This window comes from Oncorhynchus keta, unplaced genomic scaffold, assembly GCF_023373465.1.
Source record: "Oncorhynchus keta strain PuntledgeMale-10-30-2019 unplaced genomic scaffold, Oket_V2 Un_contig_1869_pilon_pilon, whole genome shotgun sequence".
Taxonomy (NCBI): domain Eukaryota; kingdom Metazoa; phylum Chordata; class Actinopteri; order Salmoniformes; family Salmonidae; genus Oncorhynchus; species Oncorhynchus keta.
Genome location: NW_026281057.1, coordinates 165,001 through 192,500, shown reverse-complemented (window position 1 = coordinate 192,500; position 27,500 = coordinate 165,001). Strand labels below are relative to the sequence as shown.

Here is a 27,500-nt window from a genome sequence, read left to right as displayed (position 1 = left end):
GTCAGCCACCCAGTCAGTCAGTCAGCCAGCCACCCAGTCAGCCAGCCACCCAGTCACCCATTCAGCCAGCCAGCCACCCAGCCACCCAGTCAGCCAGTCAGCCAGTCACCCCGTCAGTCATTCAGCCACCCAGTTAGCCAGTCAGTCAGCCACCCAGTCACCCAGTCAGCCAGCCAGCCACCCAGCCACCCAGTCAGCCAGTCAGCCAGTCACCCCGTCAGTCATTCAGCCACCCAGTTAGCCAGTCACCCAGTCAGTCAGTTAGCCAGTCACCAAGTCAGCCAGTCACCAAGTCAGTCAGCCACCCAGTCAGTCAGTCATTCAGCCACCCAGTTAGCCAGCCACCCAGCCACCCAGTCAGCCAGCCACCCAGCCACCCAGTTAGCCAGCCACCCAGCCACCCAGTCAGTCAGCCACCCAGTCAGTCAGTCATTCAGCCACCCAGTCAGCCAGCCACCCAGCCACCCAGTCAGCCAGCCACCCAGCCACCCAGTCAGCCAGCCACCCAGCCACCCAGTCAGCCAGCCACCCAGCCACCCAGTCAGCCAGCCACCCAGCCACCCAGCCAGCCAGCCACCCAGCCACCCAGTCACCCAGCCAGCCACCCAGCCAGCCAGCCAGCCAGCCACCCAGCCACCCAGTCAGCCAGCCACCCAGTCACCCAGTCAGCCAGCCACCCAGTCAGCCAGCCACCCAGTCAGCCAGCCACCCAGTCACCCAGTCAGCCAGCCACCCAGTCAGCCAGCCACCCAGCCACCCAGTCAGCCAGCCACCCAGTCACCCAGTCAGCCAGCCACCCAGCCACCCAGTCAGCCAGCCACCCAGCCACCCAGTCAGCCAGCCACCCAGCCAACCATTCAGCCAGCCACCCAGTCACCGAGCCACCCAGCCACCCAGTCAGCCAGCCAGCCACCCAGCAAACCCAGTCAGCCAGCCACCCAGTCAGCCAGCCACCCAGTCAGTCAGTTAGCCAGTCACCAAGTCAGCCAGTCACCAAGTCAGTCAGCCACCCAGTCAGTCAGCCAGCCAGCCACCCAGCCACCCAGTCAGCCAGCCACCCAGTCACCCAGTCAGTCAGCCACCCAGCCACCCAGTCAGTCAGCCAGCCAGCCACCCAGCCACCCAGTCAGTCAGCCAGCCAGCCACCCAGTCAGCCAGCCACCCAGTCACCCAGTCAGTCAGTCACCCAGTCACCCAGTCACCCAGTCACCCAGTCACCCAGCCACCCAGTCACCCAGTCAGTCAGTCACCCAGTCACCCAGTCACCCAGTCACCCAGTCACCCAGTCACCCAGTCAGTCAGTCACCCAGTCACCCAGTCACCCAGTCACCCAGTCACCCAGTCACCCAGTCAGTCAGCCACTCAGTCACTCAGCCACCCAGTCAGCCAGAAAGTTTCTCTCTGATTCAGAACTAACCATCTCATCTCCAGCCATCCAGTCAGTCAGTCAGCCACCCAGCCCCTCTCTCTCTCTCTCTCTCCTTCTCTCCCCATCCGCTCCCCTCCTCCTCCTCCTCTCCTCTCCTCTCCCCCCCATCCGCTCCCCTCCTCCTCCTCTCCTCTCCCCTCCTCCTCTCCCCATCCCCTTCCCTCCTCCTCCTTCTCTCCCCATCCGCTCCCCTCCTCCTCCTCTCCCCATCCCTTCCCCTACTCCCTCCTCCTCCTCCTCCCCCTCCCCTCCTCCTCTCCCCCATCCCATCCCTTCCTCCCCCTCCTCTCCCCTCCTCCCCTCTCCCCATCCCCTCCCCTCCTTCTCTCCTCTCTCCCCTCCTCCTCATTTCCTCTCCCCATCCCCCCCCCTCCCTCCTCTCCCTCATCTCATCCCCTCCCCCATCCCCTCCCCTCTCTCATCCCCTCCTCCTCCTTCTCTCCCCCTCCTCCTCTCTCCCCATCCTCCTCTACCCCATCCCCTCTCCCCCTCCTCCTCTCCCCATCCCCTCCCTCCTCCTCTCCCCCATCCCCTCCCTCCTCCACCCCTCCCCTCCTACTCTCCCCCACCCTTCCCCTCCCTCCTCTCTCCCCCTCCTCCTCTCCCCCATCCCCTCCTCCTCTCCTCTCCCCTCCTCCTCTCACCCATCCCCTCCTCCTCTCCTCTCCCCCTCCTCCTCTCCCCATCCCCTCCCTCCTCCACCCCTCCCCTCCTACTCTCCCCACCCTTCCCCTCCTCCTCTCTCCCCCTCCTCCTCTCCCCCATCCCCTCCTCCTCCTCTCCTCAGATTCTATAGTCTTGTTCATATACCCCATTGTCCTAAAGCAGAGAGCAAGTGGGTCTGATTATAACCCTTCTATCTAGCAGAGACCGCAGATAGCATCTCCGAGACACACACACACACACTCCCCTAAGCATCACCTATCACACACCAACCCCCCTACACATCACCCATCACACACCACCCCCTATATTCTCAGCAGCTCTCCCTCTCTCTCTCTCTCTCTCTCTCTCTCTCTCTCTCTCTCTCTCTCTATGTAAAGATCTGGTATATTCTCCCTCAGCCCTCTCCCTCTCTCTCTCTGTGTAAAGATCTGGTATATTCTCTGCAGCCCTCTCTCTCTCTCTCTCTCTCTCTCTCTCTCTCTCTCTCTCTCTCTCTCTCCCTCTCTCTCTCTATGTAAATATCTGGTATATTCTCGGCAGCCCTCTCTCTCTGCGTAAAGAGCGGATACACTATATCTAAAAAGTATGTGGACACCTAAAATCGAGCACGCAGGCATGCAATCTCCATAGACAAACACTGTCAGTAGAACGGCCTTACTGAAGAGCTCAGTGACTTTCAACGTGGCACCGTCATAGGATTCCACCTTTCCAACAAGTCAGTTCGTCGAATTTCTGCCCTGCTAGAGCTGCCCTGCTAGAGCTGCCCTGCTAGAGCTGCCCTGCTAGAGCTGCCCTGCTAGAGCTGCCCTGCTAGAGCTGGTCAGCTGTTATTGTGAAGTGGAAAACGTCTAGAGGCGTTCCCAAACTGCCTCTGGTAGCAACTTCAGCACAACAACTGTTAGTCGGGAGCTTCATGTAATGGGTTTCCATGGCCGAGCAGCCTCACACAAGCCTAAGATCACCATGCACAATGCCAAGCATCTTGTAAAGCTCGCCGACCATTGGACTCTGGAACAGTGGAAATGTGTTCTCTGGAGTGATGAATCACGCTTCACCATCTGGCAGTCCGATGGACAAATCTGGGTTTGGCAGGTGCCAGGAGAACGCTACCTGCCCCAATGCATAGTGTCAACTGTAAAGTTTGGTGGAGGAAGAATAATGGTCTGTTTTTCATGATTTGGGCTAGTTCCCTTAGTTACAGTGAAGGAAAATCTTAACGCTACAGCATACAATGACATTGTAGATGATTCTGTGCTTCCAACTTTGTGGCAAAAGTTGGCAGAAGGCCCTTTCCTGTTTCAGCATGACAATGTCCCCCCGTGCACAAAGAGAAGGTGTGGAAGAACTTGACTGGCCTGCAGCCCTGACCTCAACCCAATCAAACACGTTTGGGTTGAATTGGAACCCCGACTGTGAGCCGGGCCTAATCGCCCAACATCAGTTCCCCAGACCTCACTAACGCTCTTGTGGCTGAATGGAAGCAAGTCCCCCTGCAGCACTGTTCCAACATCTAGTGGAAAGCCTTCCCAGAAGAGTAGAGGCTGTTATAGCAGCAATGTTCCAACATCTAGTGGAAAGCCTTCCCAGAAGAGTGGAGGCTGTTATAGCAGCAATGTTCCTACATCTAGTGGAAAGCCTTCCCAGAAGAGTGGAGGCTGTTATAGCAGCAATGTTCCAACATCTAGTGGAAAGCCTTCCCAGAAGAGTGGAGGCTGTTATAGCAGCAATGTTCCAACATCTAGTGGAAAGCCTTCCCAGAAGAGTGGAGTCTGTTATAGCAGCAATGTTCCAACATCTAGTGGAAAGCCTTCCCAGAAGAGTGGAAGCTGTTATAGCAGCAATGTTCCAACATCTAGTGCAAAGCCTTCCCAGAAGAGTGGAGGCTGTTATAGCAGCAATGTTCCTACATCAAGTGGAAAGCCTTCCCAGAAGAGTGGAGGCTGTTATAGCAGCAATGTTCCAACATCTAGTGGAAAGCCTTCCCAGAAGAGTGGAGGCTGTTATAGCAGCAATGTTCCAACATCTAGTGGAAAGCCTTCCCAGAAGAGTGGAGGCTGTTATAGCAGCAATGTTCCAACATCTAGTGGAAAGCCTTCCCGGAAGAGTGGAGGCTGTTATAGCAGCAAAGGGGGGACCAACTCCATATTAATGCCCATGATTTTAGAATGAGATATTCGACGAGCAGGTGGTGGTCACGTGGTGTATATTGAAAAACAAGAGAAGCCTCTCTCTCAGAATAATGGAAATGTAATAGTAGGTACCATCACCCTGCACCAAGTGACATCACATCGTCATGAGAACACGACTGTAACTGGCTGAGAAGACCATAAAGGACAACACAGTGAAGTTTCACATGTTAGCACCAGGAGAGAGGAGGGGAGAAGAGAGAGAGGAGAGAGGAGAGGAGAGAAGAGGAGAGGAGAAAAGAGAGGGAAGAGAGGAGAGGAGAGAAGAGGAGAGGAGAAGAGAGGGAAGAGAGGAGAGGAGAGAAGAGGAGAGGAGAAAAGAGAGGGAAGAGAGGAGAGGAGAGAAGAGGAGAGGAGAAGAGAGGGAAGAGAGGAGAGGAGAGAAGAGGAGAGGAGAAGAGAGAGGGAAGAGAGGAGAGGAGAGAAGAGGAGAGGAGAAAAGAGAGGGAAGAGAGGAGAGGAGAGAAGAGGAGAGGAGAAGAGAGGGAAGAGAGGAGAGGAGAGAAGAGGAGAGGAGAAAAGAGAGGGAAGAGAGGAGAGGAGAGAAGAGGAGAGGAGAAGAGAGAGGGAAGAGAGGAGAGGAGAGAAGAGTAGAGGAGAAGAGAGAGCGAAGAGAGAAGAGGAGAAGAGAGGGAAGAGAGGAGAGGGGAGAGAAGAGGAGAGGAGAAGAGAGAGGGAAGAGAGAAGAGGAGAGGAGAAGAGAGAGGGAAGAGAGAAGAGGAGAGGGGAGGAGAAGAGAGGGGGGGAGAGGGTGGAGAGGAGGAGAGGAGAGGAGAGAAGAGGAAAGGAGAAGAGAGAGGGAAGAGAGGAGAGGAGAGGAGAGAAGAGGAGAGGAGAGAAGAGGAGAGGAGAAGAGAGAGGGAAGAGAGAAGAGGAGAGGAGAGGAGAAGAGAGAGGGAAGAGGGGAGAGGAGAGGGGAGGAGAAGAGAGGAGGGGAGAGGGGGGAGAGGAGGAGGGAGGAGAGGAGAGAAGAGGAGAGGAGAAGAGAGAGGGAAGAGAGAAGAGGAGAGGAGAGGAGAAGAGTGAGGGAAGAGAGAAGAGGAGAGGAGAAGAGAGAGGGAAGAGAGGAGAGGAGAGGAGAGAAGAGGAGAGGAGAAGAGAGAGGGAAGAGAGAAGAGGAGAGGAGAGGAGAGAGGGAAGAGAGGAGAGGGGAGGAGAAGAGAGAGGGAAGAGAGGAGAGGGGAGGAGAAGAGAGGAGGGGAGAGGGTATAGAGGAGGAGAGGAGAGAAGAGGAGAGGAGGGGAGGAAAAGAGAGGAGGGGAGAGGAGAGGAGAAGAGAGAGGGAGAGGAGGGGGAGGAAAAGAGAGGAGGGAGAGGAGAGGAGAAGAGAGAGGGAGAGGAGGGGGAGGAAAGAAAGAAAATGGAGTGTGGGGCTGCTGTGTCTGCTATCCATCTGCTCTTCAGCAAGGGTTTGAAAAGTGTGTGTGTGTGTGTCCATGTGTGTGTGTGTTTAAGTGTGTGTGTGTGTGTCTGTCCATCAGTTCTTCACCTTGTCGTGTATCTCCTGTGTGGACTGTGTGTTAGTGTGTGTGTGTGTGTGTGTGTGTGTGTGTGTGTGTGTGTGTGTGTGTGTGTGTGTGTGTGTGTGTGTGTGTGTGTGTGTGTGTGTGTGTGTGTGTGTTAGTGTGTGTGTTAGTGTGTGTGTGTTAGTGTGTGTGTGTGTGTGTGTGTTACTGTGTGTTGTCGTGTTACTCCATCTCCTGTGTGTGTGTGTGTGTGTGTTAGTTACTCCACCTTCTCGTGTATCTCCTGTGTGTGTGTGTGTGTGTGTGTGTGTTAGTTACTCCACCTTCTCGTGTATCTCCTGTGTGGACTGTGTGTGTGTGTGTGTGTGTGTGTTAGTTACTCCACCTTCTCGTGTATCTCCTGTGTGGACTGTGTGTTAGTTACTCCACCTTCTCGTGTATCTCCTGTGTGGACTGTGTGTTAGTTACTCCACCTTCTCGTGTATCTCCTGTGTGTGTGTTAGTTACTCCACCTTCTCGTGTATCTCCTGTGTGGACTGTGTGTTAGTTACTCCACCTTCTCGTGTATCTCCTGTGTGGACTGTGTGTGTTAGTTACTCCACCTTCTCGTGTATCTCCTGTGTGGACTGTGCGTCACAGAAGGCGACGGTGGCCAGGTCTTTTAGGATGGGCATCTCCACGGTGCAGTCACGCCCGTCCAGCAGGGCCACTAAGGGGCGAGGGTGCATCGGCCCGTTCATGATCTGGGGCCGGATACCTGGAGAGAACACCGACAGGGGACAGAGGAAGAGAGGAGGGGTGAGAAACCGAAACCAGGATCCCATCTACAAGACACTTGTTCACTTCCAATACAGGAACATAACCCAATCCAGAACCAAACGTGAGGCAGCCCATTCACAGGTTCTGATACAGTCAGTCAGTGTCTCGTTTTGACTCATTGACGTCCCTACAGAGAGGAGGAGAGGAGGAGAGGAGGAGAGGAGACAGACGGTGTATTGGATACTACTGGAGGTGAAGGAGAGGAGGAGACGAGGAGAGGAGGAGAGGAGGAGAGGAGACAGACGGTGTATTGGATACTACTGGCGGTGAAGGAGAGGAGGAGACGAGGAGAGGAGGAGAGGAGGAGAGGAGGAGAGGAGACAGACGGTGTATTGATACTACTGGAGGTGAAGGAGACGAGGAGAGGAGGAGAGGAGGAGAGGAGGAGAGGAGGAGAGGAGACAGACGGTGTATTGGATACTACTGGAGGTGAAGGAGAGGAGGAGACGAGGAGAGGAGGAGAGGAGGAGAGGAGACAGACGGTGTATTGGATACTACTGGAGGTGAAGGAGAGGAGGAGAGGAGGAGAGGAGGAGAGGAGACAGACGGTGTATTGGATACTACTGGAGGTGAAGGAGAGGAGGAGACGAGGAGAGGAGGAGAGGAGGAGAGGAGACAGACGGTGTATTGGATACTACTGGAGGTGAAGGAGAGGAGGAGACGAGGAGAGGAGGAGAGGAGGAGAGGAGACAGACGGTGTATTGGATACTACTGGAGGTGAAGGAGAGGAGGAGAGGAGGAGAGGAGGAGAGGAGGAGAGGAGACAGACGGTGTATTGGATACTACTGGAGGTGAAGGAGAGGAGGAGACGAGGAGAGGAGGAGAGGAGGAGAGGAGACAGACGGTGTATTGGATACTACTGGAGGTGAAGGAGAGGAGGAGAGGAGGAGAGGAGGAGAGGAGACAGACGGTGTATTGGATACTACTGGAGGTGAAGGAGAGGAGGAGAGGAGGAGAGGAGGAGAGGAGACAGACGGTGTATTGGATACTACTGGAGGTGAAGGAGAGGAGGAGACGAGGAGGAGGAGAGGGAGAGGAGGAGAGGAGACAGACGGTGTATTGGATACTACTGGAGGTGAAGGAGAGGAGGAGACGAGGAGAGGAGGAGAGGAGGAGAGGAGACAGACGGTGTATTGGATACTACTGGAGGTGAAGGAGAGGAGGAGAGGAGGAGAGGAGGAGAGGAGGAGAGGAGACAGACGGTGTATTGGATACTACTGGAGGTGAAGGAGAGGAGGAGAGGAGGAGAGGAGGAGAGGAGACAGACGGTGTATTGGATACTACTGGAGGTGAAGGAGAGGAGGAGAGGAGGAGAGGAGACAGATGGTGTATTGGATACTACTGGAGGTGAAGGAGAGGAGGAGACGAGGAGAGGAGGAGAGGAGAGGAGGAGAGGAGACAGACGGTGTATTGGATACTACTGGAGGTGAAGGAGAGTAGGAGAGAAGGAGAGGAGGAGAGGAGACAGACGGTGTATTGGATACTACTGGAGGTGAAGGAGAGGAGGAGAGGAGGAGAGGAGGAGAGGAGGAGAGGAGGAGAGGAGACAGACGGTGTATTGGATACTACTGGAGGTGAAGGAGAGGGAGGAGAGGAGGAGAGGAGGAGAGGAGACAGACAGTGTATTGGATACTACTGGAGGTGAAGGAGAGGAGGAGACGAGGAGAGGAGGAGAGGAGGAGAGGAGGAGAGGAGACAGACAGTGTATTGGATACTACTGGAGGTGAAGGAGAGGAGGAGGAGAGAGGAGAGGAGGAGAGGAGGAGAGGAGGAGAGAGAGGAGAGGAGACAGACAGTGTATTGGATACTACTGGAGGTGAAGGAGAGAGGAGGAGAGGAGGAGAGGAGACAGACAGTGTATTGGATACTACTGGAGGTGAAGGAGAGGAGGAGACGAGGAGAGGAGGAGAGGAGGAGAGGAGGAGAGGAGACAGACGGTGTATTGGATACTACTGGAGGTGAAGGAGAGGAGGAGAGGAGGAGAGGAGGAGAGGAGACAGACAGTGTATTGGATACTACTGGAGGTGAAGGAGAGGAGGAGAGGAGGAGAGGAGGAGAGGAGACAGACGGTGTATTGGATACTACTGGAGGTGAAGGAGAGGAGGAGAGGAGGAGAGGAGGAGAGGAGACAGACGGTGTATTGGATACTACTGGAGGTGAAGGAGAGGAGGAGAGGAGGAGAGGAGGAGAGAGACAGACGGTGTATTGGATACTACTGGAGGTGAAGGAGATGAGGAGAGGAGGAGACGAGGAGAGGAGGAGAGGAGGAGAGGAGACAGACGGTGTATTGATACTACTGGAGGTGAAGGAGAGGAGGAGACGAGGAGAGGAGGAGAGGAGACAGACGGTGTATTGGATACTACTGGAGGTGAAGGAGAGGAGGAGAGGAGGAGACGAGGAGAGGAGGAGAGGAGGAGAGGAGACAGACGGTGTATTGGATACTACTGGAGGTGAAGGAGAGGAGGAGACGAGGAGAGGAGGAGAGGAGGAGAGGAGGAGAGGAGACAGACGGTGTATTGGATACTACTGGAGGTGAAGGAGAGGAGGAGAGGAGGAGAGGAGGAGAGGAGGAGAGGAGACAGACGGTGTATTGGATACTACTGGAGGTGAAGGAGAGGAGGAGACGAGGAGAGGAGGAGAGGAGGAGAGGAGACAGACGGTGTATTGGATACTACTGGAGGTGAAGGAGAGGAGGAGACGAGGAGAGGAGGAGAGGAGGAGAGGAGACAGACGGTGTATTGGATACTACTGGAGGTGAAGGAGAGGAGGAGACGAGGAGAGGAGGAGAGGAGGAGAGGAGGAGAGGAGACAGACGGTGTATTGGATACTACTGAGGTGAAGGAGAGAGAGGAGACGAGGGAGACGAGGAGAGGAGGAGAGGAGGAGAGGAGGAGACGAGGAGAGGAGGAGAGGAGGAGACGAGGAGAGGAGGAGAGGAGACAGACGGTGTATTGGATACTACTGGAGGTGAAGGAGAGGAGGAGAGGAGGAGAGGAGACAGACGGTGTATTGGATACTACTGGAGGTGAAGGAGAGGAGGAGACGAGGAGAGGAGGAGAGGAGGAGAGGAGGAGAGGAGGAGAGGAGACAGACGGTGTATTGATACTACTGGAGGTGAAGGAGAGGAGGAGACGAGGAGAGGAGACAGACGGTGTATTGGATACTACTGGAGGTGAAGGAGAGGAGGAGAGGAGGAGAGGAGGAGAGGAGGAGAGGAGGAGAGGAGACAGACGGTGTATTGGATACTACTGGAGGTGAAGGAGAGGAGGAGAGGAGGAGAGGAGGAGAGGAGACAGACGGTGTATTGGATACTACTGGAGGTGAAGGAGAGGAGGAGACGAGGAGAGGAGGAGAGGAGGAGACGAGGAGACGAGGAGAGGAGGAGAGGAGGAGAGGAGGAGAGGAGGAGAGGAGACAGACGGTGTATTGATACTACTGGAGGTGAAGGAGAGGAGGAGACGAGGAGAGGAGGAGAGGAGGAGATGAGGAGAGGAGGAGAGGAGGAGACGAGGAGAGGAGGAGAGGAGACAGACGGTGTATTGGATACTACTGGAGGTGAAGGAGAGGAGGAGACGAGGAGAGGAGGAGAGGAGACAGACGGTGTATTGGATACTACTGGAGGTGAAGGAGAGGAGGAGAGGAGGAGAGGAGGAGACGAGGAGACGAGGAGACGAGGAGAGGAGGAGAGGAGGAGAGGAGACAGACGGTGTATTGGATACTACTGGAGGTGAAGGAGAGGAGGAGAGGAGGAGAGGAGACAGACGGTGTATTGGATACTACTGGAGGTGAAGGAGAGGAGGAGAGGAGGAGAGGAGGAGAGGAGGAGAGGAGACAGACGGTGTATTGGATACTACTGGAGGTGAAGGAGAGGAGGAGACGAGGAGAGGAGGAGAGGAGGAGAGGAGACAGACGGTGTATTGGATACTACTGGAGGTGAAGGAGAGGAGGAGACGAGGAGACGAGGAGAGGAGGAGAGGAGGAGAGGAGACAGACGGTGTATTGGATACTACTGGAGGTGAAGGAGAGGAGGAGAGGAGGAGAGGAGGAGAGGAGGAGACGAGGAGACGAGGAGAGGAGACAGACGGTGTATTGGATACTACTGGAGGTGAAGGAGAGGAGGAGACGAGGAGAGGAGGAGAGGAGGAGAGGAGGAGAGGAGACAGACAGTGTATTGGATACTACTGGAGGTGAAGGAGAGGAGGAGACGAGGAGACGAGGAGAGGAGACAGACGGTGTATTGGATACTACTGGAGGTGAAGGAGAGGAGGAGACGAGGAGAGGAGGAGAGAGAGGAGACGAGGAGAGGAGGAGAGGAGACAGACGGTGTATTGATACTACTGGAGGTGAAGGAGAGGAGGAGACGAGGAGAGGTGACGAGGAGATGAGAGGAGGAGAGGAGGAGAGGAGACAGACGGTGTATTGATACTACTGGAGGTGAGGGAGAGGAGGAGACGAGGAGAGGAGGAGAGGAGGAGGAGAGGAGGAGGAGGAGGAGGAGAGGAGACAGACGGTGTATTGGATACTACTGGAGGTGAAGGAGAGGAGGAGACGAGGAGAGGAGGAGAGGAGGAGAGGAGGAGAGGAGACAGACGGTGTATTGGATACTACTGGAAGGAGAGGAGGAGGAGAGGAGGAGAGGAGGAGAGGAGACAGACGGTGTATTGGATACTACTGGAGGTGAAGGAGAGGAGGAGAGGAGGAGACGAGGAGAGGAGGAGAGGAGACAGACGGTGTATTGGATACTACTGGAGGTGAAGGAGAGGAGGAGAGGAGGAGAGGAGGAGAGGAGACAGACGGTGTATTGGATACTACTGGAGGTGAAGGAGAGGAGGAGACGAGGAGACGAGGAGAGGAGGAGAGGAGACAGACGGTGTATTGGATACTACTGGAGGTGAAGGAGAGGAGGAGAGGAGGAGAGGAGGAGACGAGGAGAGGAGGAGACGAGGAGAGGAGGAGAGGAGACAGACGGTGTATTGGATACTACTGGAGGTGAACATATGACTAAACAACTTCTGTCAACAACTCTTGGCCGATCATGAGGCGCTTCAAGATCTGATCAAGAATCAGCTTTTAATATTCAGCCTGGAATCAGTGATTTCACGTGTGTGTGTGTGTGTGTGTGTGTGTGTGTGTGTGTGTGTGTGTGTGTGTGTGTGTGTGTGTGTGTGGCTGATGAGGTTGTAGAAGGTGGCAGTAGCAAGGCTGAGCTAACAACACAGCTGGATAAATCAATGCTCTGACAACTCTGGACTAGCATCCACAGTTTGATTTACAGGAATCTCTCTCTCTCTGTCTCTCTCTCTCTCTCTCTCTCTGTCTCTCTCTCTCTCTCTGTCTCTCTGTCTCTCTCTGTCTCTCTGTCTCTCTCTGTCTCTCTGTCTCTCTGTCTCTCTCTCTCTCTCTCTCTCTCTCTGTCTCTCTCTCTCTCTCTCTGTCTCTCTGTCTCTCTCTCTCTTTTCTACATCTGTGCCGGGAGTGAAGTGAGGAAACCGGTAGGCCTGATCAACCTCTCTTTTCAACATCTGTGCCGGGAGTTAAGTGAGGAAACCGGTAGGCCTGATCAACCTCTCTTTTCAACATCTGTGCCGGGAGTTAAGTGAGGAAACCGGTAGGCCTGATCAACCTTTCTTTTCAGCAGAAGAAGAAAACAGGATATTTCCTTGACAATGTGACTCCGGTGACACAGACAGAGGGGTCTGTAAGGAAGGTACAGACAGAGGGGTCTGTAAGGAAGGTACAGACAGAGGGGTCTGTAAGGAAGGTAATTGCCTGAGCTGTGTTCAGCAGGACGGAACATTTTGGAACGTTCAGATAGAAATATGCTACGTAGAACAAAACACGCATCTCTGACATTGTATAATGAGGAATCATGTCGGTTCTATTTGTGGTATTTCTATATTCTGCAACGTTCGAGAACGTTTTCGTAATGAACACGGCCCTGTTCACCTGAGCTCAATTTTCAGTCCCAAGGCAAAGGGTCTGAATAATTATATAAATAAGTTATTTCTGTTTTTAATTTTGAATACATTTGAAAAAATGTTTAAACCTGTTTTCGCTTTGTCATCCTGGGGTATTGTGATGTCATCCTGGGGTATTGTGATGTCATTATGGGGTATTGTGATGTCATTATGGGGTATTGTGATGTCATCCTGGGGTATTGTGATGTCATCCTGGGGTATTGTGATGTCATTATGGGGTATTGTGATGTCATCCTGGGGTATTGTGATGTCATAATGAGATATTGTGATGTCATCCTGGGGTATTGTGATGTCATTATGAGATATTGTGATGTCATCCTGGGGTATTGTGATGTCATTATGAGATATTGTGATGTCATCCTGGGGTATTGTGATGTCATTATGGGGTATTGTGATGTCATCCTGGGGTATTGTGATGTCATTATGGGGTATTGTGATGTCATCCTGGGGTATTGTGATGTCATTATGGGGTATTGTGATGTCATCCTGGGGTATTGTGATGTCATTATGAAATATTGTGTCAAGATTGATGAGGGAAAAACATAATTTACTCCATTTTAGAACAAGGCCGTAAAGTAACAAAATGTGTAAAAAGTCAAGGGGTCTGAATACTTTCTGAATGCTCTGTATAACCCTGTTCACACTGCACTCCCTCTGGCTGCCTCTGAGCCTCACACATTAATAATGACACAACAAGAGACACAACAGGAGACCTCCATGTAAACACTGTTTCAACAGCACACCAGGCAGATTAGTTTACTTCAAACTCCTCTATAGATCTGATTAGTTTACTTCAAACTCCCCTATAGATCAGATTAGTTTACTTCAAACTCCCCTCTAGATCTGATTAGTTTACTTCAAACTCCCCTATAGATCAGATTAGTTTACTTCAAACTCCCCTATAGATCTGATTAGTTTACTTCAAACTCCCCTATAGATCTGATTAGTTTACTTCAAACTCCCCTCTAGATCTGATTAGTTTACTTCAAACTCCCCTATAGATCAGATTAGTTTACTTCAAACTCCCCTATAGATCTGATTAGTTTACTTCAAACTCCCCTATAGATCAGATTAGTTTACTTCAAACTCCCCTATAGATCAGATTAGTTTACTTCAAACTCCCCTATAGATCAGATTAGTTTACTTCAAACTCCCCTATAGATCTGATTAGTTTACTTCAAACTCCCCTATAGATCTGATTAGTTTACTTCAAACTCCCCTATAGATCTGATTAGTTTACTTCAAACTCCCCTATAGATCTCATTAGTTTACTTCAAACTCCCCTATAGATCTGATTAGTTTACTTCAAACTCCCCTATAGATCAGATTAGTTTACTTCAAACTCCCCTATAGATCTGATTAGTTTACTTCAAACTCCCCTATAGATCTCATTAGTTTACTTCAAACTCCCTCTAGATCTGATTAGTTTACTCAGATTAGTTTACAAACTCCCCTATAGATCAGATTAGTTTACTTCAAACTCCCTATAGATCTGATTAGTTTACTTCAAACTCCCCTATAGATCAGATTAGTTTACTTCAAACTCCCCTATAGATCTGATTAGTTTACCTCAAACTCCCCTATAGATCTGATTAGTTTACTTCAAACTCCCCTATAGATCAGATTAGTTTACTTCAAACTCCCCTATAGATCTCAGATTAGTTTACTTCAAACTGCCCTATAGATCAGATTAGTTTACTTCAAACTCCCCTCTAGATCAGATTAGTTTACTTCAAACTCCCCTATAGATCAGATTAGTTTACTTCAAACTCCCTTATGGATCTGATGAGTTTACTTCAAACTCCCCTATAGATCTGATTAGTTTACTTCAAACTCCCCTCTAGATCTCAGATTAGTTTACTTCAAACTCCCCTATAGATCTCAGATTAGTTTACTTCAAACTCCCCTCTAGATCAGATTAGTTTACTTCAAACTCCCCTATAGATCAGATTAGTTTACTTCAAACTCCCCTATAGATCTGATTAGTTTACTTCAAACTCCCCTATAGATCTGATTAGTTTACTTCAAACTCCCCTATAGATCTGATTAGTTTACTTCAAACTCTCCTCTAGATCTGATTAGTTTACTTCAAACTCCACTATAGATCTGATTAGTTTACTTCAAACTCCCCTCTAGATCTGATTAGTTTACTTCAAACTCCCCTATAGATCTGATTAGTTTACTTCAAACTCCCCTATAGATCTGATTAGTTTACTTCAAACTCCCCTATAGATCTGATTAGTTTACTTCAAACTCCCCTGTAGATCTCAGATTAGTTTACTTCAAACTCCCCTCTAGATCTGATTAGTTTACTTCAAACTCCCCTCTAGATCTGATTAGTTTACTTCAAACTCCCCTCTAGATCTTAGATTAGTTTACTTCAAACTCCCCTATAGATCTGATTAGTTTACTTCAAACTCCCCTATAGATCAGATTAGTTTACTTCAAACTCCCCTCTAGATCTTAGATTAGTTTACTTCAAACTCCCCTATAGATCTGATTAGTTTACTTCAAACTCCCCTATAGATCTCAGATTAGTTTACTTCAAACTCCCCCTATAGATCTGATTAGTTTACTTCAAACTCCCCTCTAGATCAGATTAGTTTACTTCAAACTCCCCTATAGATCTCAGATTAGTTTACTTCAAACTCCCCTCTAGATCTTAGATTAGTTTACTTCAAACTCCCCTCTAGATCTGATTAGTTTACTTCAAACTCCCCTATAGATCTGATTAGTTTACTTCAAACTCCCCTATAGATCTGATTAGTTTACTTCAAACTCCCCTATGGATCAGATTAGTTTACTTCAAACTCCTCTATAGATCTGATTAGTTTACTTCAAACTCCCCTATAGATCTGATTAGTTTACTTCAAACTCCCCTCTAGATCTTAGATTAGTTTACTTCAAACTCCCCTATAGATCTGATTAGTTTACTTCAAACTCCCCTATAGATCTCAGATTAGTTTACTTCAAACTCCCCCTATAGATCTGATTAGTTTACTTCAAACTCCCCTCTAGATCTGATTAGTTTACTTCAAACTCCCCTATAGATCTCAGATTAGTTTACTTCAAACTCCCCTCTAGATCTGATTAGTTTACTTCAAACTCCACTATAGATCTCAGATTAGTTTACTTCAAACTCCCCTATAGATCTGATTAGTCTCTGTCTGTCTGTCTGTCTGTCTGTCTGTCTGTCTGTCTGTCTGTCTGTCTGTCCGTCCGTCCGTCCGTCCGTCCGTCCGTCCGTCCGTCCGTCCGTCCGTCCGTCCGTCCGTCCGTCCGTCCGTCCGTCCGTCCGTCTGTCTGTCTCTACTAGTCCTGAGTGTTTCTATAGACAGGCTCAGTAACACCAGAGATAAACAAGATAAGTGGATCAAACAGCAGAGCAGCAGTGTGTTTAAACAACCACATTGTCAGACGACCCAGTCATGCAGAAAACCCTGAGATCACCACCCCTTCCCTCCCCCTTCTCTCTCTCTCTGTCCCTCCCTCCACCACCCTCTCCTCTCACACACCCCCACTCCCCCCTTCTCTCTCGCCCCTTCCCTCTCCCCCCTTCTCTCTCCCCCCTTCTCTCTCTCTCTGTCCCTCCCTCCACCACCCTCTCCTCTCACACACCCCCACTCCCCCCTTCTCTCTCTCCACCCCTTCTCTCACCCTCCCTCCACCTCCTCTGTCCCCACCTCCTCCTCCTCCTCCTCCTGCCCTCCACCTCCTCTTCCTTCCCCCTCCTCCTCCTTCCCCTCCTCCTCCTCCTTCCCCCCCTCCAACCCCCTCCCCTCACCCCCTTCTCTCTCCTCCCTCCCTCCACCTCCTCCTCCTCCAACCCCCTCCCCAACCCCCTTCTCTCTCTCTACCTCCCTCCCTCCACCTCCTCACCCCCCTTCTCTCTCTCTCTACCTCCCTCCCTCCACCTCCTCTCACCCCCCTTCTCTCTCTCCCTCCCTCCCTCCCTCCAACTCCTCCTCACCCCTCCTTCTCTCTCTACCTCCCTCCACCTCCTCCAACCCCCTCCTCACCCCCTTCTCTCTCTCCCTCCCTCCCTCCACCTCCTCCCCCCCTCCTCCTCCTCCTCCTCCCCCCCTTCTCTCTCTCCCTCCCTCCCTCCACCTCCTCCTTCCCCTCCTCCACCTCCTCCTCACCCCCCCTTCTCTCTCTACCTCCCTCCCACATGCCACATTTAATCAGCTATCCAGAAGAGATAACAGGAAGCTCCTTGCCTGGAAAATGTTGCCTCCACATTCTTCTGCTCAATAACTACACAGAGCTGCCAAATAAAGGAGAGAAAACAGAGGAAGACTTTCTCCAGGGAGTATCGCCCCTTTCTCTTTCTCCTCCTCCTCCTCCTCTTCCTCCTCCTCCCCTCCTCCTCCTCACCCTCCCCTGTTAGAGTATCGCCCTCTTCCTCTCCTCCTCCTCCTCCTCTCGTCTCACCCTCCCCCTGTTAGAGTATCGCCCTCTTCCTCTCCTCCTCCTCCTCCTCCTCCTCCTCCTCTCGTCTCCCCCCCCCCTGCTCGAGTATCGCCCTCTTCCTCTCCTCCTCCTCCTCCTCCTCTCGTCTCCCCCTGCTAGAGTATCGCCCTCTTCCTCTCCTCCTCCTCCTCCTCCTCCTCCTCCTCCTCCTCCTCGTCTCCCCCTGCTAGAGTATCGCCCTCTTCCTCTCCTCCTCCTCCTCCTCCTCCTCCTCCTCCTCTCGTCTCCCCCTCCCCCTGCTAGAGTATCGCCCTCTTCCTCTCCTCCTCCTCCTCCTCCTCCTCTCGTCTCCCCCTCCCGCTGCTCGAGTATCGCCCTCTTCCTCTCCTCCTCCTCCTCCTCCTCCTCTCGTCTCCCCCTCCCCCTGCTAGAGTATCGCCCTCTTCCTCTCCTCCTCCTCCTCCTCCTCCTCCTCTCGTCTCCCCCTCCCCCTGCTAGAGTATCGCCCTCTTCCTCTCCTCCTCCTCCTCCTCCTCCTCTCGTCTCCCCCTCCCCCTGTTAGAGTATCGCCCTCTTCCTCTCCTCCTCCTCCTCCTCCTCCTCTCGTCTCCCCCTCCCCCTGTTAGAGTATCGCCCTCTTCCTCTCCTCCTCCTCCTCCTCCTCCTCCTCCTCTCGTCTCCCCCTCCCCCTGTTAGAGTATCGCCCTCTTCCTCTCCTCCTCCTCCTCCTCCTCTCGTCTCCCCCTCCCCCTGTTAGAGTATCGCCCTCTTCCTCTCCTCCTCCTCCTCCTCCTCCTCTCGTCTCCCCCTCCCCCTGCTAGAGTATCGCCCTCTTCCTCTCCTCCTCCTCCTCCTCCTCTCGTCTCACCCTCCCCCTGTTAGAGTATCGCCCTCTTCCTCTCCTCCTCCTCCTCCTCCTCTCGTCTCACCCTCCCCCTGTTAGAGTATCGCCCTCTTCCTCTCCTCCTCCTCCTCTTCCTCCTCTCGTCTCCCCCTCCCCCTGCTAGAGTATCGCCCTCTTCCTCTCCTCCTCCTCCTCCTCCTCCTCTCGTCTCACCCTCCCCCTGTTAGAGTATCGCCCTCTTCCTCTCCTCCTCCTCCTCCTCTCATCTCACCCTCCCCCTGCTAGAGTATCGCCCTCTTCCTCTCCTCCTCCTCCTCCTCTCGTCTCCCCCTCCCCCTGTTAGAGTATCGCCCTCTTCCTCTCCTCCTCCTCCTCCTCCTCTCGTCTCACCCTCCCCCTGTTAGAGTATCGCCCTCTTCCTCTCCTCCTCCTCCTCCTCCTCTCGTCTCCCCCTCCCCCTGCTAGAGTATCGCCCTCTTCCTCTCCTCCTCCTCCTCCTCCTCTCGTCTCCCCCTGTTAGAGTATCGCCCTCTTCCTCTCCTCCTCCTCCTCCTCCTCCCGTCTCCCCCTCCCCCTGTTAGAGTATCGCCCTCTTCCTCTCCTCCTCCTCCTCCTCCTCTCGTCTCCCCCTCCCCCTGCTAGAGTATCGCCCTCTTCCTCTCCTCCTCCTCCTCCTCTCGTCTCCCCCTCCCCCTGTTAGAGTATCGCCCTCTTCCTCTCCTCCTCCTCCTCCTCCTCTCGTCTCCCCCTCCCCCTGTTAGAGTATCGCCCTCTTCCTCTCCTCCTCCTCCTCCTCCTCTCGTCTCCCCCTCCCCCTGTTAGAGTATCGCCCTCTTCCTCTCCTCCTCCTCCTCCTCTCGTCTCCCCCTCCCCCTGCTAGAGTATCGCCCTCTTCCTCTCCTCCTCCTCCTCCTCTCGTCTCCCCCTCCCCCTGCTAGAGTATCGCCCTCTTCCTCTCCTCCTCCTCCTCCTCCTCTCGTCTCCCCCTCCCCCTGCTAGAGTATCGCCCTCTTCCTCTCCTCCTCCTCCTCCTCCTCTCGTCTCCCCCTGCTAGAGTATCGCCCTCTTCCTCTCCTCCTCCTCCTCCTCTCGTCTCCCCCTCCCCCTGCTAGAGTATCGCCCTCTTCCTCTCCTCCTCCTCCTCTTCCTCTCGTCTCCCCCTCCCCCTGCTAGAGTATCGCCCTCTTCCTCTCCTCCTCCTCCTCTTCCTCTCGTCTCCCCCTCCCCCTGTTAGAGTATCGCCCTCTTCCTCTCCTCCTCCTCCTCTTCCTCTTCCTCCCCTCTAGAGTATCGTCTCCCCTCCCCCCTGCTCCCCTCCCCTGCTAGAGTATCGCCCTCTTCCTCTCCTCTCCTCCTCCTCCTCCTCTCTCCCCCTCCCCCTGCTAGCGTATCGCCCTCTTCCTCTCCTCTCCTCCTCCTCTCGTCTCCCCTCCCCCTGCTAGAGTATCGCCCTCTTCCTCTCCTCCTCCTCCTCCTCCTCCTCTCGTCTCCCCCTCCCCCTGCTAGAGTATCGCCCTCTTCCTCTCCTCTCCTCCTCCTCTCGTCTCCCCCTCCCCCTGCTAGAGTATCGCCCTCTTGCTCTCCTCTCCTCCTCCTCTCGTCTCCCCCTCCCCCTGCTAGAGTATCGCCCTCTTCCTCTCCTCCTCCTCCTCCTCCTCCTCTCGTCTCCCCCTCCCCCTGCTAGAGTATCGCCCTCTTCCTCTCCTCCTCCTCCTCCTCTCGTCTCACCCACCCCCTGTTAGAGTGTTGTCCTTTCCCGATTGTGTCCAGGGGAGTATCGCCCTCTTCCTCTCCTCCTCCTCTCGTCTCCCCCTCCCCCTGCTAGAGTATCGCCCTCTTCCTCTCCTCCTCCTCCTCCTCTCGTCTCCCCCTCCCCCTGCTAGAGTATCGCCCTCTTCCTCTCCTCCTCCTCCTCCTCTCGTCTCCCCCTCTCCCTGCTAGAGTGTTGCCCTCTTCCTCTCCTCCTCCTCCTCCTCTCGTCTCCCCCTCCCCCTGCTAGAGTATCGCCCTCTTCCTCTCCTCCTCCTCCTCCTCCTCCTCTCGTCTCCCCCTGCTAGAGTGTTGCCCTCTTCCTCTCCTCCTCCTCCTCCTCTCGTCTCCCCCTCCCCCTGCTAGAGTATCGCCCTCTTCCTCTCCTCCTCCTCCTCCTCTCGTCTCCCCCTGCTAGAGTGTTGCCCTCTTCCTCTCCTCCTCCTCTCGTCTCCCCCTCCCCCTGCTAGAGTGTTGTCCTCTGCCTGCCTGCCTGCCTGCCTGCCTGCCTGCCTGCCTGCCTGCCTGATTGCCTGCCTGCCTGTCTGTCTGTCTGTCTGTCTGTCTGTCTGTCTGTCTGTCTGTCTGTCTGTCTGTCTGTCTGTCTGTCTGCCTGCCTGTCTGTCTGTCTGTCTGTCTGTCTGGCAGCACCATCTTTACACAGCCGTCCCTTTGAGCAGGGAGAGACTAGCTCTATGTCCACACACTAGAGACACACACCACAGACACACACCACAGATACACACTCCACACTCACACACTCCACACTCCACACATTCACACACTCCACACACTCCACACTCTCACACACTCCACACATTCACACACTCCACACACTCCACACTCACACACTCCACACTCCACACACTCCACACACTCACACACTCCACACTCACACACTCCACACTCACACACTCCACACTCACACACTCCACACACTCCACACTCCACACTCACACACTCACACACTCCACACACTCCACACTCCACACTCACACACACTCCACACTCCGTACTCACGTACACACGGCAAGCACACTCCACACTCAACCAGTGGGTCTTGCGACGGGTATACAGAGATGACCAGTTTACAGGGGGGTATAGAGTGCAGTGATGTGTCCTATAAGGAGCATTGGTGGTACATCTGATGGCCGAATGGTAAAGAACATCTAGCCGCGAGAGAGCACCCTTACCTGTCGATCTATAAATTATGTCTCCGTAATCTAGCCTGGGTAGGATGGTCATCTGAATCAGGGTTAGTTTGGCAGCTGGGGTGAAAGAGGAGCGATTACAATAGAGGAAACCAAGTCTATATTTAACTTTAGCCTGCAGCTTTGATATGTGCTGAGAGAAGGACAGTGTACCATCTAGCCATACTCCCAAGTACTTGTATGAGGTGACTACCTCAAGCTCTAAACTCTCAGAGGTAGTAATCACACCTGTGGGAAGAGGGGAATTCTTCTTACCAAACCACATGACCTTTGTTTTGGAGGTGTTCAGAACAAGGTTAAGGGCAGAGAAAGCTTGTTTGGACACTAAGAAAGCTTTGTTGTAGAGCGATTAACACAAAATCCGCTGAGGGGCCAGCTGAGTGAGTATAAGACATCTGCATATAAATGGATGAGAGAGCTTCCTCCTGCCTGAGCTATGTTGTTGATGTAAATTGAGAAGAGCGTGGGGCCTAGGATCGAGCCTTAGGGTACTCCCTTGGTGGCTGAGACAGCAGATATTCTGACTTTACATACTGCACTGTTTGAGAGAGGTAGTTAGCAAACCAGGCCAAAGACCCTACAGAGACACCAATACTCCTTAACCGGCCCACAAGAATGGAATGGTCTATCGTATCAAAAGCTTTGGCCAAGTCATTAAAAATAGCAGCGCAATATTGCTTAGCATCAATGGGCAATGGTGACATCACTGAGGACCTTTTAAGGTTGCAGTGAGACATCCCATAACCTGAGCGGGAAACCAGATTGCAAACCAGAAAGAATACCATAGACATCAAGAAAGCCAGTCAGATGATTATTGACAATTTATTAAGTCAACTATATTAGGCCTCTACAGAGTTATGTTTATATTAGGTCTCCACATAACTGTACATTTCGGAGTTCCTCAAGGTTCCGTTTTAGGACCACTATTGCTTTCACTATATATTTTACCTCTTGGGGATGTCATTCGAAAACAATGTTAACTTTCACTGCTATGCGGATGACACACAGCTGTACAATCCAATGAAACATGGTGAAGCCCCAAAATTGCCCTCGCTAGAAGCATGTGTTTCAGACATAAGGAAGTGGATGGCTGCAAACTTTCTACTTTTAAACTCGGACAAAACAGAGATGCTTGTTCTAGGTCCCAAGAAACAAAGAGATCTTCTGTTGAATCTGACAATTAATCTTAATGGTTGTACAGTTGTCTCAAATAAAACTGAAGGACCTCGGCGTTACTCTGGACCCTGATCTCTCTTTTGAAGAACATATCAAGACCATTTCAAGGACAGCTTTTTTCCATCTACGTAACATGGCAAAAATCAGAAACTTTTTGTCCAAAAATTATGCAGAAAAATTAATCCATGCTTTTGTAACTTCTAGGTTAGACTACTGCAATGCTCTACTTTCCGGCTACCCGGATAAAGCACGAAATAAACTTCAGTTAGTGCTAAATACGGCTGCTAGAATCCTGACTAGAACCCAAAAATGTGATCATATTACTCCAGTGCTAGCCTCCCTAAACTGGCTTCCTGTCAAGGCAAGGGCTGATTTCAAGGTTTTACTGCTAACCTACAAAGCATTACATGGGCTTGCTCCTACCTATCTCTCTGTTTTGGTCCTGCCGTACATACCTACACGTACGCTATGGTCACAAGACGCAGGCCTCCTAATTGTCCCTAGAATTTCTAAGCAAACAGCTGGAGGCAGGGCTTTCTCCTATAGAGCTCCATTTTTATGGAATGGTCTGCCTACCCATGTAAGGCAGAGAAGTTTAAGTCTTTACTGAAGACTCATCTCTTCAGTGGGTCATATGATTGAGTGTAGTCTGGCCCAGGAGTGGGAAGGTGAACGGAAAGGCTCTGGAGCAACGAACCGCCCTTGCTGTCTCTGCCTGGCCGGTTCCCCTCTTTCCACTGGGATTCTCTGCCTCTAACCCTATTACAGGGGCTGAGTCACTGGCTTACTGGGGCTCTCTCATACCATCCCTAGGAGGGGTGCGCCACTTGAGTGGGTTGAGTCACTGATGTGGTCATCCTGTCTGGGTTGGCGCCCCCCTTGGGTTGTGCCGTGGCGGAGATCTTTGTGGGCTAAGAGTCTCAGGATGGTAAGTTGGTGGTTGAAGATTTCCCTATATCCTTCCTGTTTGGCCCTGTCCAGGAGGTCCTCGGCTGGGGCCACAGTGTCTCCTGACCCCTCCTGTCTCAGCCTCCAGTATTTATGCTGCAGTAGTTTATGTGTCGGGGGGCTAGGGTCAGTTTGTTATATCTGGAGTACTTCTCCTGTCCTATTCGGTGTCCTGTGTGAATTTAAGTGTGTTCTCTCTAATTCTCTCTTTCTCTCTTTCTTTCTCTCTCTCGGAGGAACTGAGCCCTAGGACCATGCCTCAGGACTACCTGACATGATGACTCCTTGCTGTCCCCAGTCCACCTGGCCGTGCTGCTGCTCCAGTTTCAACTGTTCTGCCTGTGATTATTATTATTTGACCATGCTGGTCATTTATGAACATTTGAACATCTTGGCCATGTTCTGTTATAATCTCCACCCGACAGAGAAGAGGACTGGCCACCCCACATAGCCTGGTTCCTCTCTAGGTTTCTTCCTAGGTTTGGGCCTTTCTAGGGAGTTCTTCCTAGCCAGCTTCTACACCTGCATTGCTTGCTGTTTGGGGTTTTAGGCTGGGTTTCTGTACAGATACAGCTTGAGATATCATTGATGAGGAAGGACTATATAATTTACTCATAATATGATTAAACACGAGTAAACCCAACATATTAGTGAGAAACCCTTCATGTTTAACACCGATTCATATATTTGATCATTTGTCATTGAACCCACTTTGGGGCAATGTGGAGCCGAGTGCTCGCAGTTCTGCAGGTGGGTGAGAGGAGGAGGGAGAGGAGGGGATAAGAGAGACAAGGAGAGAAGTGAGAGGAGAGGAGGAGGAGAGGAGGGGATAAGAGAGACAAGGAGAGAAGTGAGAGGAGAGGAGGAGGGAGAGGAGGGGATAAGAGAGACAAGGAGAGAAGTGAGAGAGGGAGGGATAAGAGAGACAAGGAGAGAAGTGAGAGGATAAGAGAGACAAGGAGAGAAGTGAGAGGAGGGAGGGATAAGAGAGACAAGGAGAGAAGTGAGAGGAGAGGAGGAGGAAGAGGAGGGGATAAGAGAGACAAGGAGAGAAGTGAGAGGAGAGGAGGAGGGAGAGGAGGGGATAAGAGAGACAAGGAGAGAAGTGAGAGGAGAGGGAGGAGGGAGAGGAGGGGATAAGAGAGACAAGGAGAGAAGTGAGAGGAGAGGAGGAGGGAGAGGAGGGGATAAGAGAGACAAGGAGAGAAGTGAGAGGAGAGGAGGAGGGAGAGGAGGGGATAAGAGAGACAAGGAGAGAAGTGAGAGGAGAGGAGGAGGGAGAGGAGGGATAAGAGAGACAAGGAGAGAAGTGAGAGGAGAGGAGGAGGGAGAGGAGGGGATAAGAGAGACAAGGAGAGAAGTGAGAGGAGAGGAGGAGGGAGAGGAGGGGATAAGAGAGACAAGGAGAGAAGTGAGAGGAGAGGAGGAGGGAGAGGAGGGGATAAGAGAGACAAGGAGAGAAGTGAGAGGAGGGAGGGGAGGGGATAAGAGAGACAAGGAGAGAAGTGAGAGGAGAGGAGGAGGAGAGGAGGGGATAAGAGAGACAAGGAGAGAAGTGAGAGGAGAGGAGGAGGGAGAGGAGGGGATAAGAGAGACAAGGAGAGAAGTGAGAGGAGAGGAGGAGGGGATAAGAGAGACAAGGAGAGAAGTGAGAGGAGAGGAGGGGATAAGAGAGACAAGGAGAGAAGTGAGAGGAGAGGAGGAGGGATAAGAGAGACAAGGAGAGAAGTGAGAGGAGAGGAGGAGGGAGAGGAGGGGATAAGAGAGACAAGGAGAGAAGATGAGAGGGAAGAGAGATTAGAGATAAGAGAGGAGGAAAGAAGGGAGAGAGGGGGATAAGAGAGGGAGAGACAGGAGAGGAGAGGAGGAGAGAAGGGAAGAGAGGAGGGAAAGAAGGAGAGGAGAGGGGGATAGGAGGAGAGAAGGAGAGACAAGGAGAGGAGAGGAGGGCGAGAGGAGAGAGGAGAGAAGGGAAGAGAGGGGGAGAAGAGAGGAGAGGAGGGCGAGAGCGAGAGGAGGAGAGAAGGGAAGAGAGGGGAGAAGAGAGGAGAGGAGAGCGAGAGGAAGAGAGGGGAAGAGAGAGAAGAGAGAGAGGAGAGGGGCGAGAGGAGGAGAGAAGGGAAGAGGGGGGGAGAAGAGAGACGAGGAGAGGAGAGAAGGAGGATGTGCATGATCTGTCCTCACATGTTGGTGTTCTTTAAGAGGGTGAATAAACAGCACTGAAAACAGATTGGCACAGCGGGTCCTCTCTGACAGGAGGGAGAGGGGGAGGGGGAAGAGGAGAGACAGACTCTGGTACTCAGGGCTACATCTGTTCCTCATAAGCAATGAGACACACAGAGCGCTGACACACGCTCAAATATGTGCATTTGTAAAACACACATCTCATCAGATGTCCTCATGTTACACACACCATAGACAAGATGTCAAACAAACCTTCTGACAGGAGCTGTAGAAAGAGACACTGTCTGTGACCTACTGTATTATACTGTCAGCCCGTTGTACGCTGGGCCCATGGGCCCTGGTCATACTGTCAGCCCGTTATATACGCTGGGCCCATGGGCCCTGGTCATACTGTCAGCCCGTTGTACGCTGGGCCCATGGGCCCTGGTCATACTGTCAGCCCGTTGTACGCTGGGCCCATGGGCCCTGGTCATACTGTCAGCCCGTTATACGCTGGGCCCATGGGCCCTGGTCATACTGTCAGCCCGTTGTACGCTGGGCCCATGGGCCCTGGTCATACTGTCAGCCCGTTGTACGCTGGGCCCATGGGCCCTGGTCATACTGTAAGCCCGTTTTTACGTTGGGCCCATGGGCCCTGGTCATACTGTCAGCCCGTTATACGCTGGGCCCATGGGCCCTGGTCATACTGTCAGCCCGTTATACGCTGGGCCCATGGGCCCTGGTCATACTGTAAGTCCGTTATACGCTGGGCCCATGGGCCCTGGTCATACTGTAAGCCTGTTATACGCTGGGCCCATGGGCCCTGGTCATACTGTCAGCCCGTTATACGCTGGGCCCATGGGCCTGGTCATACTGTCAGCCCGTTATACACTGGGCCCATGGGCCCTGGTCATACTGTAAGTCCGTTATACGCTGGGCCCATGGGCCCTGGTCATACTGTCAGCCCGTTGTACGCTGGGCCCATGGGCCCTGGTCATACTGTAAGCCCGTTGTACGCTGGGCCCATGAGCCCTGGTCATACTGTCAGCCCGTTGTACGCTGGGCCCATGGGCCCTGGTCATACTGTCAGCCCGTTATACGCTGGGCCCATGGGCCCTGGTCATACTGTAAACCCATTGTACGCTGGGCCCATGGGCCCTGGTCATACTGTCAGCCCGTTATACGCTGGGCCCATGGGCCCTGGTCATACTGTAAGCCCGTTGTACGCTGGGCCCATGGGCCCTGGTCATACTGTCAGCCCGTTATACGCTGGGCCCATGGGCACTGGTCATACTGTAAGCCCGTTGTACGCTGGGCCCATGGGCCCTGGTCATTCTGTCAACCCGTTGTACGCTGGGCCCATGGGCCCTGGTCATACTGTCAGCCCGTTATACGCTGGGCCCATGGGCCCTGGTCATACTGTAAGCCCGTTGTACGCTGGGCCCATGAGCCCTGGTCATACTGTCAACCCGTTGTACGCTGGGCCCATGGGCCCTGGTCATACTGTCAGCCCGTTATACGCTGGGCCCATGGGCCCTGGTCATACTGTAAACCCGTTGTACGCTGGGCCCATGGGCCCTGGTCATACTGTCAGCCCGTTGTACGCTGGGCCTATGGGCCCTGGTCATACTGTCAGCCCGTTATATGCTGGGCCCATGGGCCCTGGTCATACTGTAAACCCGTTGTACGCTGGGCCCATGGGCCCTGGTCATACTGTCAGCCCGTTGTACGCTGGGCCCATGGGGGCCCTCTTTTTCCTCGTAAAGCACATAAAGGGATTTAACACTGAGTGTGTGTGTGTGTGTGTGTGTGTGTGTGTGTGTGTGTGTGTGTGTGTGTGTGTGTGTGTGTGTGTGTGTGTGTGTGTGTGTGTGTGTGTGTGTGTGTGTGTGTGTGTGTGTGTGTGTGTGTGTGTGTGTGTGTGTGTGTGTGTGTGTGGATATAACACTGAGTGGTAGAGCAAAGATTGTTCACCTACAACCTATGACCTGCTTTAGAGGTCAGGCCATATACAAACACATGGAGATGCACAGGGAGACACACACATACGACTCCAGGAGGAGGGAGGGACGGTTGCCGAGGAAGTCCTGGTTGCCAAGGGTGTGGAGCGGTGGGGGATCCCGTTTCACCAGAGAGAGGAGAGGTGAGGCTAGGAGGTGTGTCCAGGGAGAATACAGGTGTGGAGCGGTGGGGGATCCCGTTTCACCAGAGAGAGGAGAGGTGAGGCTAGGAGGTGTGTCCAGGGAGAATACAGGTGTGGAGCGGTGGGGGATCCCGTTTCACCAGAGAGAGGAGAGGTGAGGCTAGGAGGTGTGTCCAGGGAGAATACAGGTGTGGAGCGGTGGGGGATCCCGTTTCACCAGAGAGAGGAGAGGTGAGGCTAGGAGGTGTGTCCAGGGAGAATACAGGTGTGGAGCGGTGGGGGATCCTGTTTCACCAGAGAGAGGAGAGG

The 27,500-nt window shown here is 52.9% G+C and overlaps 1 long non-coding RNA gene and 1 pseudogene across 1 annotated transcript in view; one reads left to right on the top strand and one right to left on the bottom strand.

The window, feature by feature from the left end:
- Nucleotides 1-27,500, bottom strand: part of LOC118383808 (uncharacterized) — a 102,221-nt pseudogene that overhangs the window by 47,718 nt on the left and 27,003 nt on the right.
- LOC127920244 (uncharacterized) overlaps nt 26,992-27,500 on the top strand; it is a 1,615-nt gene continuing 1,106 nt past the window's right edge. Inside the window, exon 1 of the long non-coding RNA XR_008105450.1 lies at nt 26,992-27,456. This is a non-coding gene — a long non-coding RNA (uncharacterized LOC127920244). The remainder of the gene's footprint in view (nt 27,457-27,500) is intronic.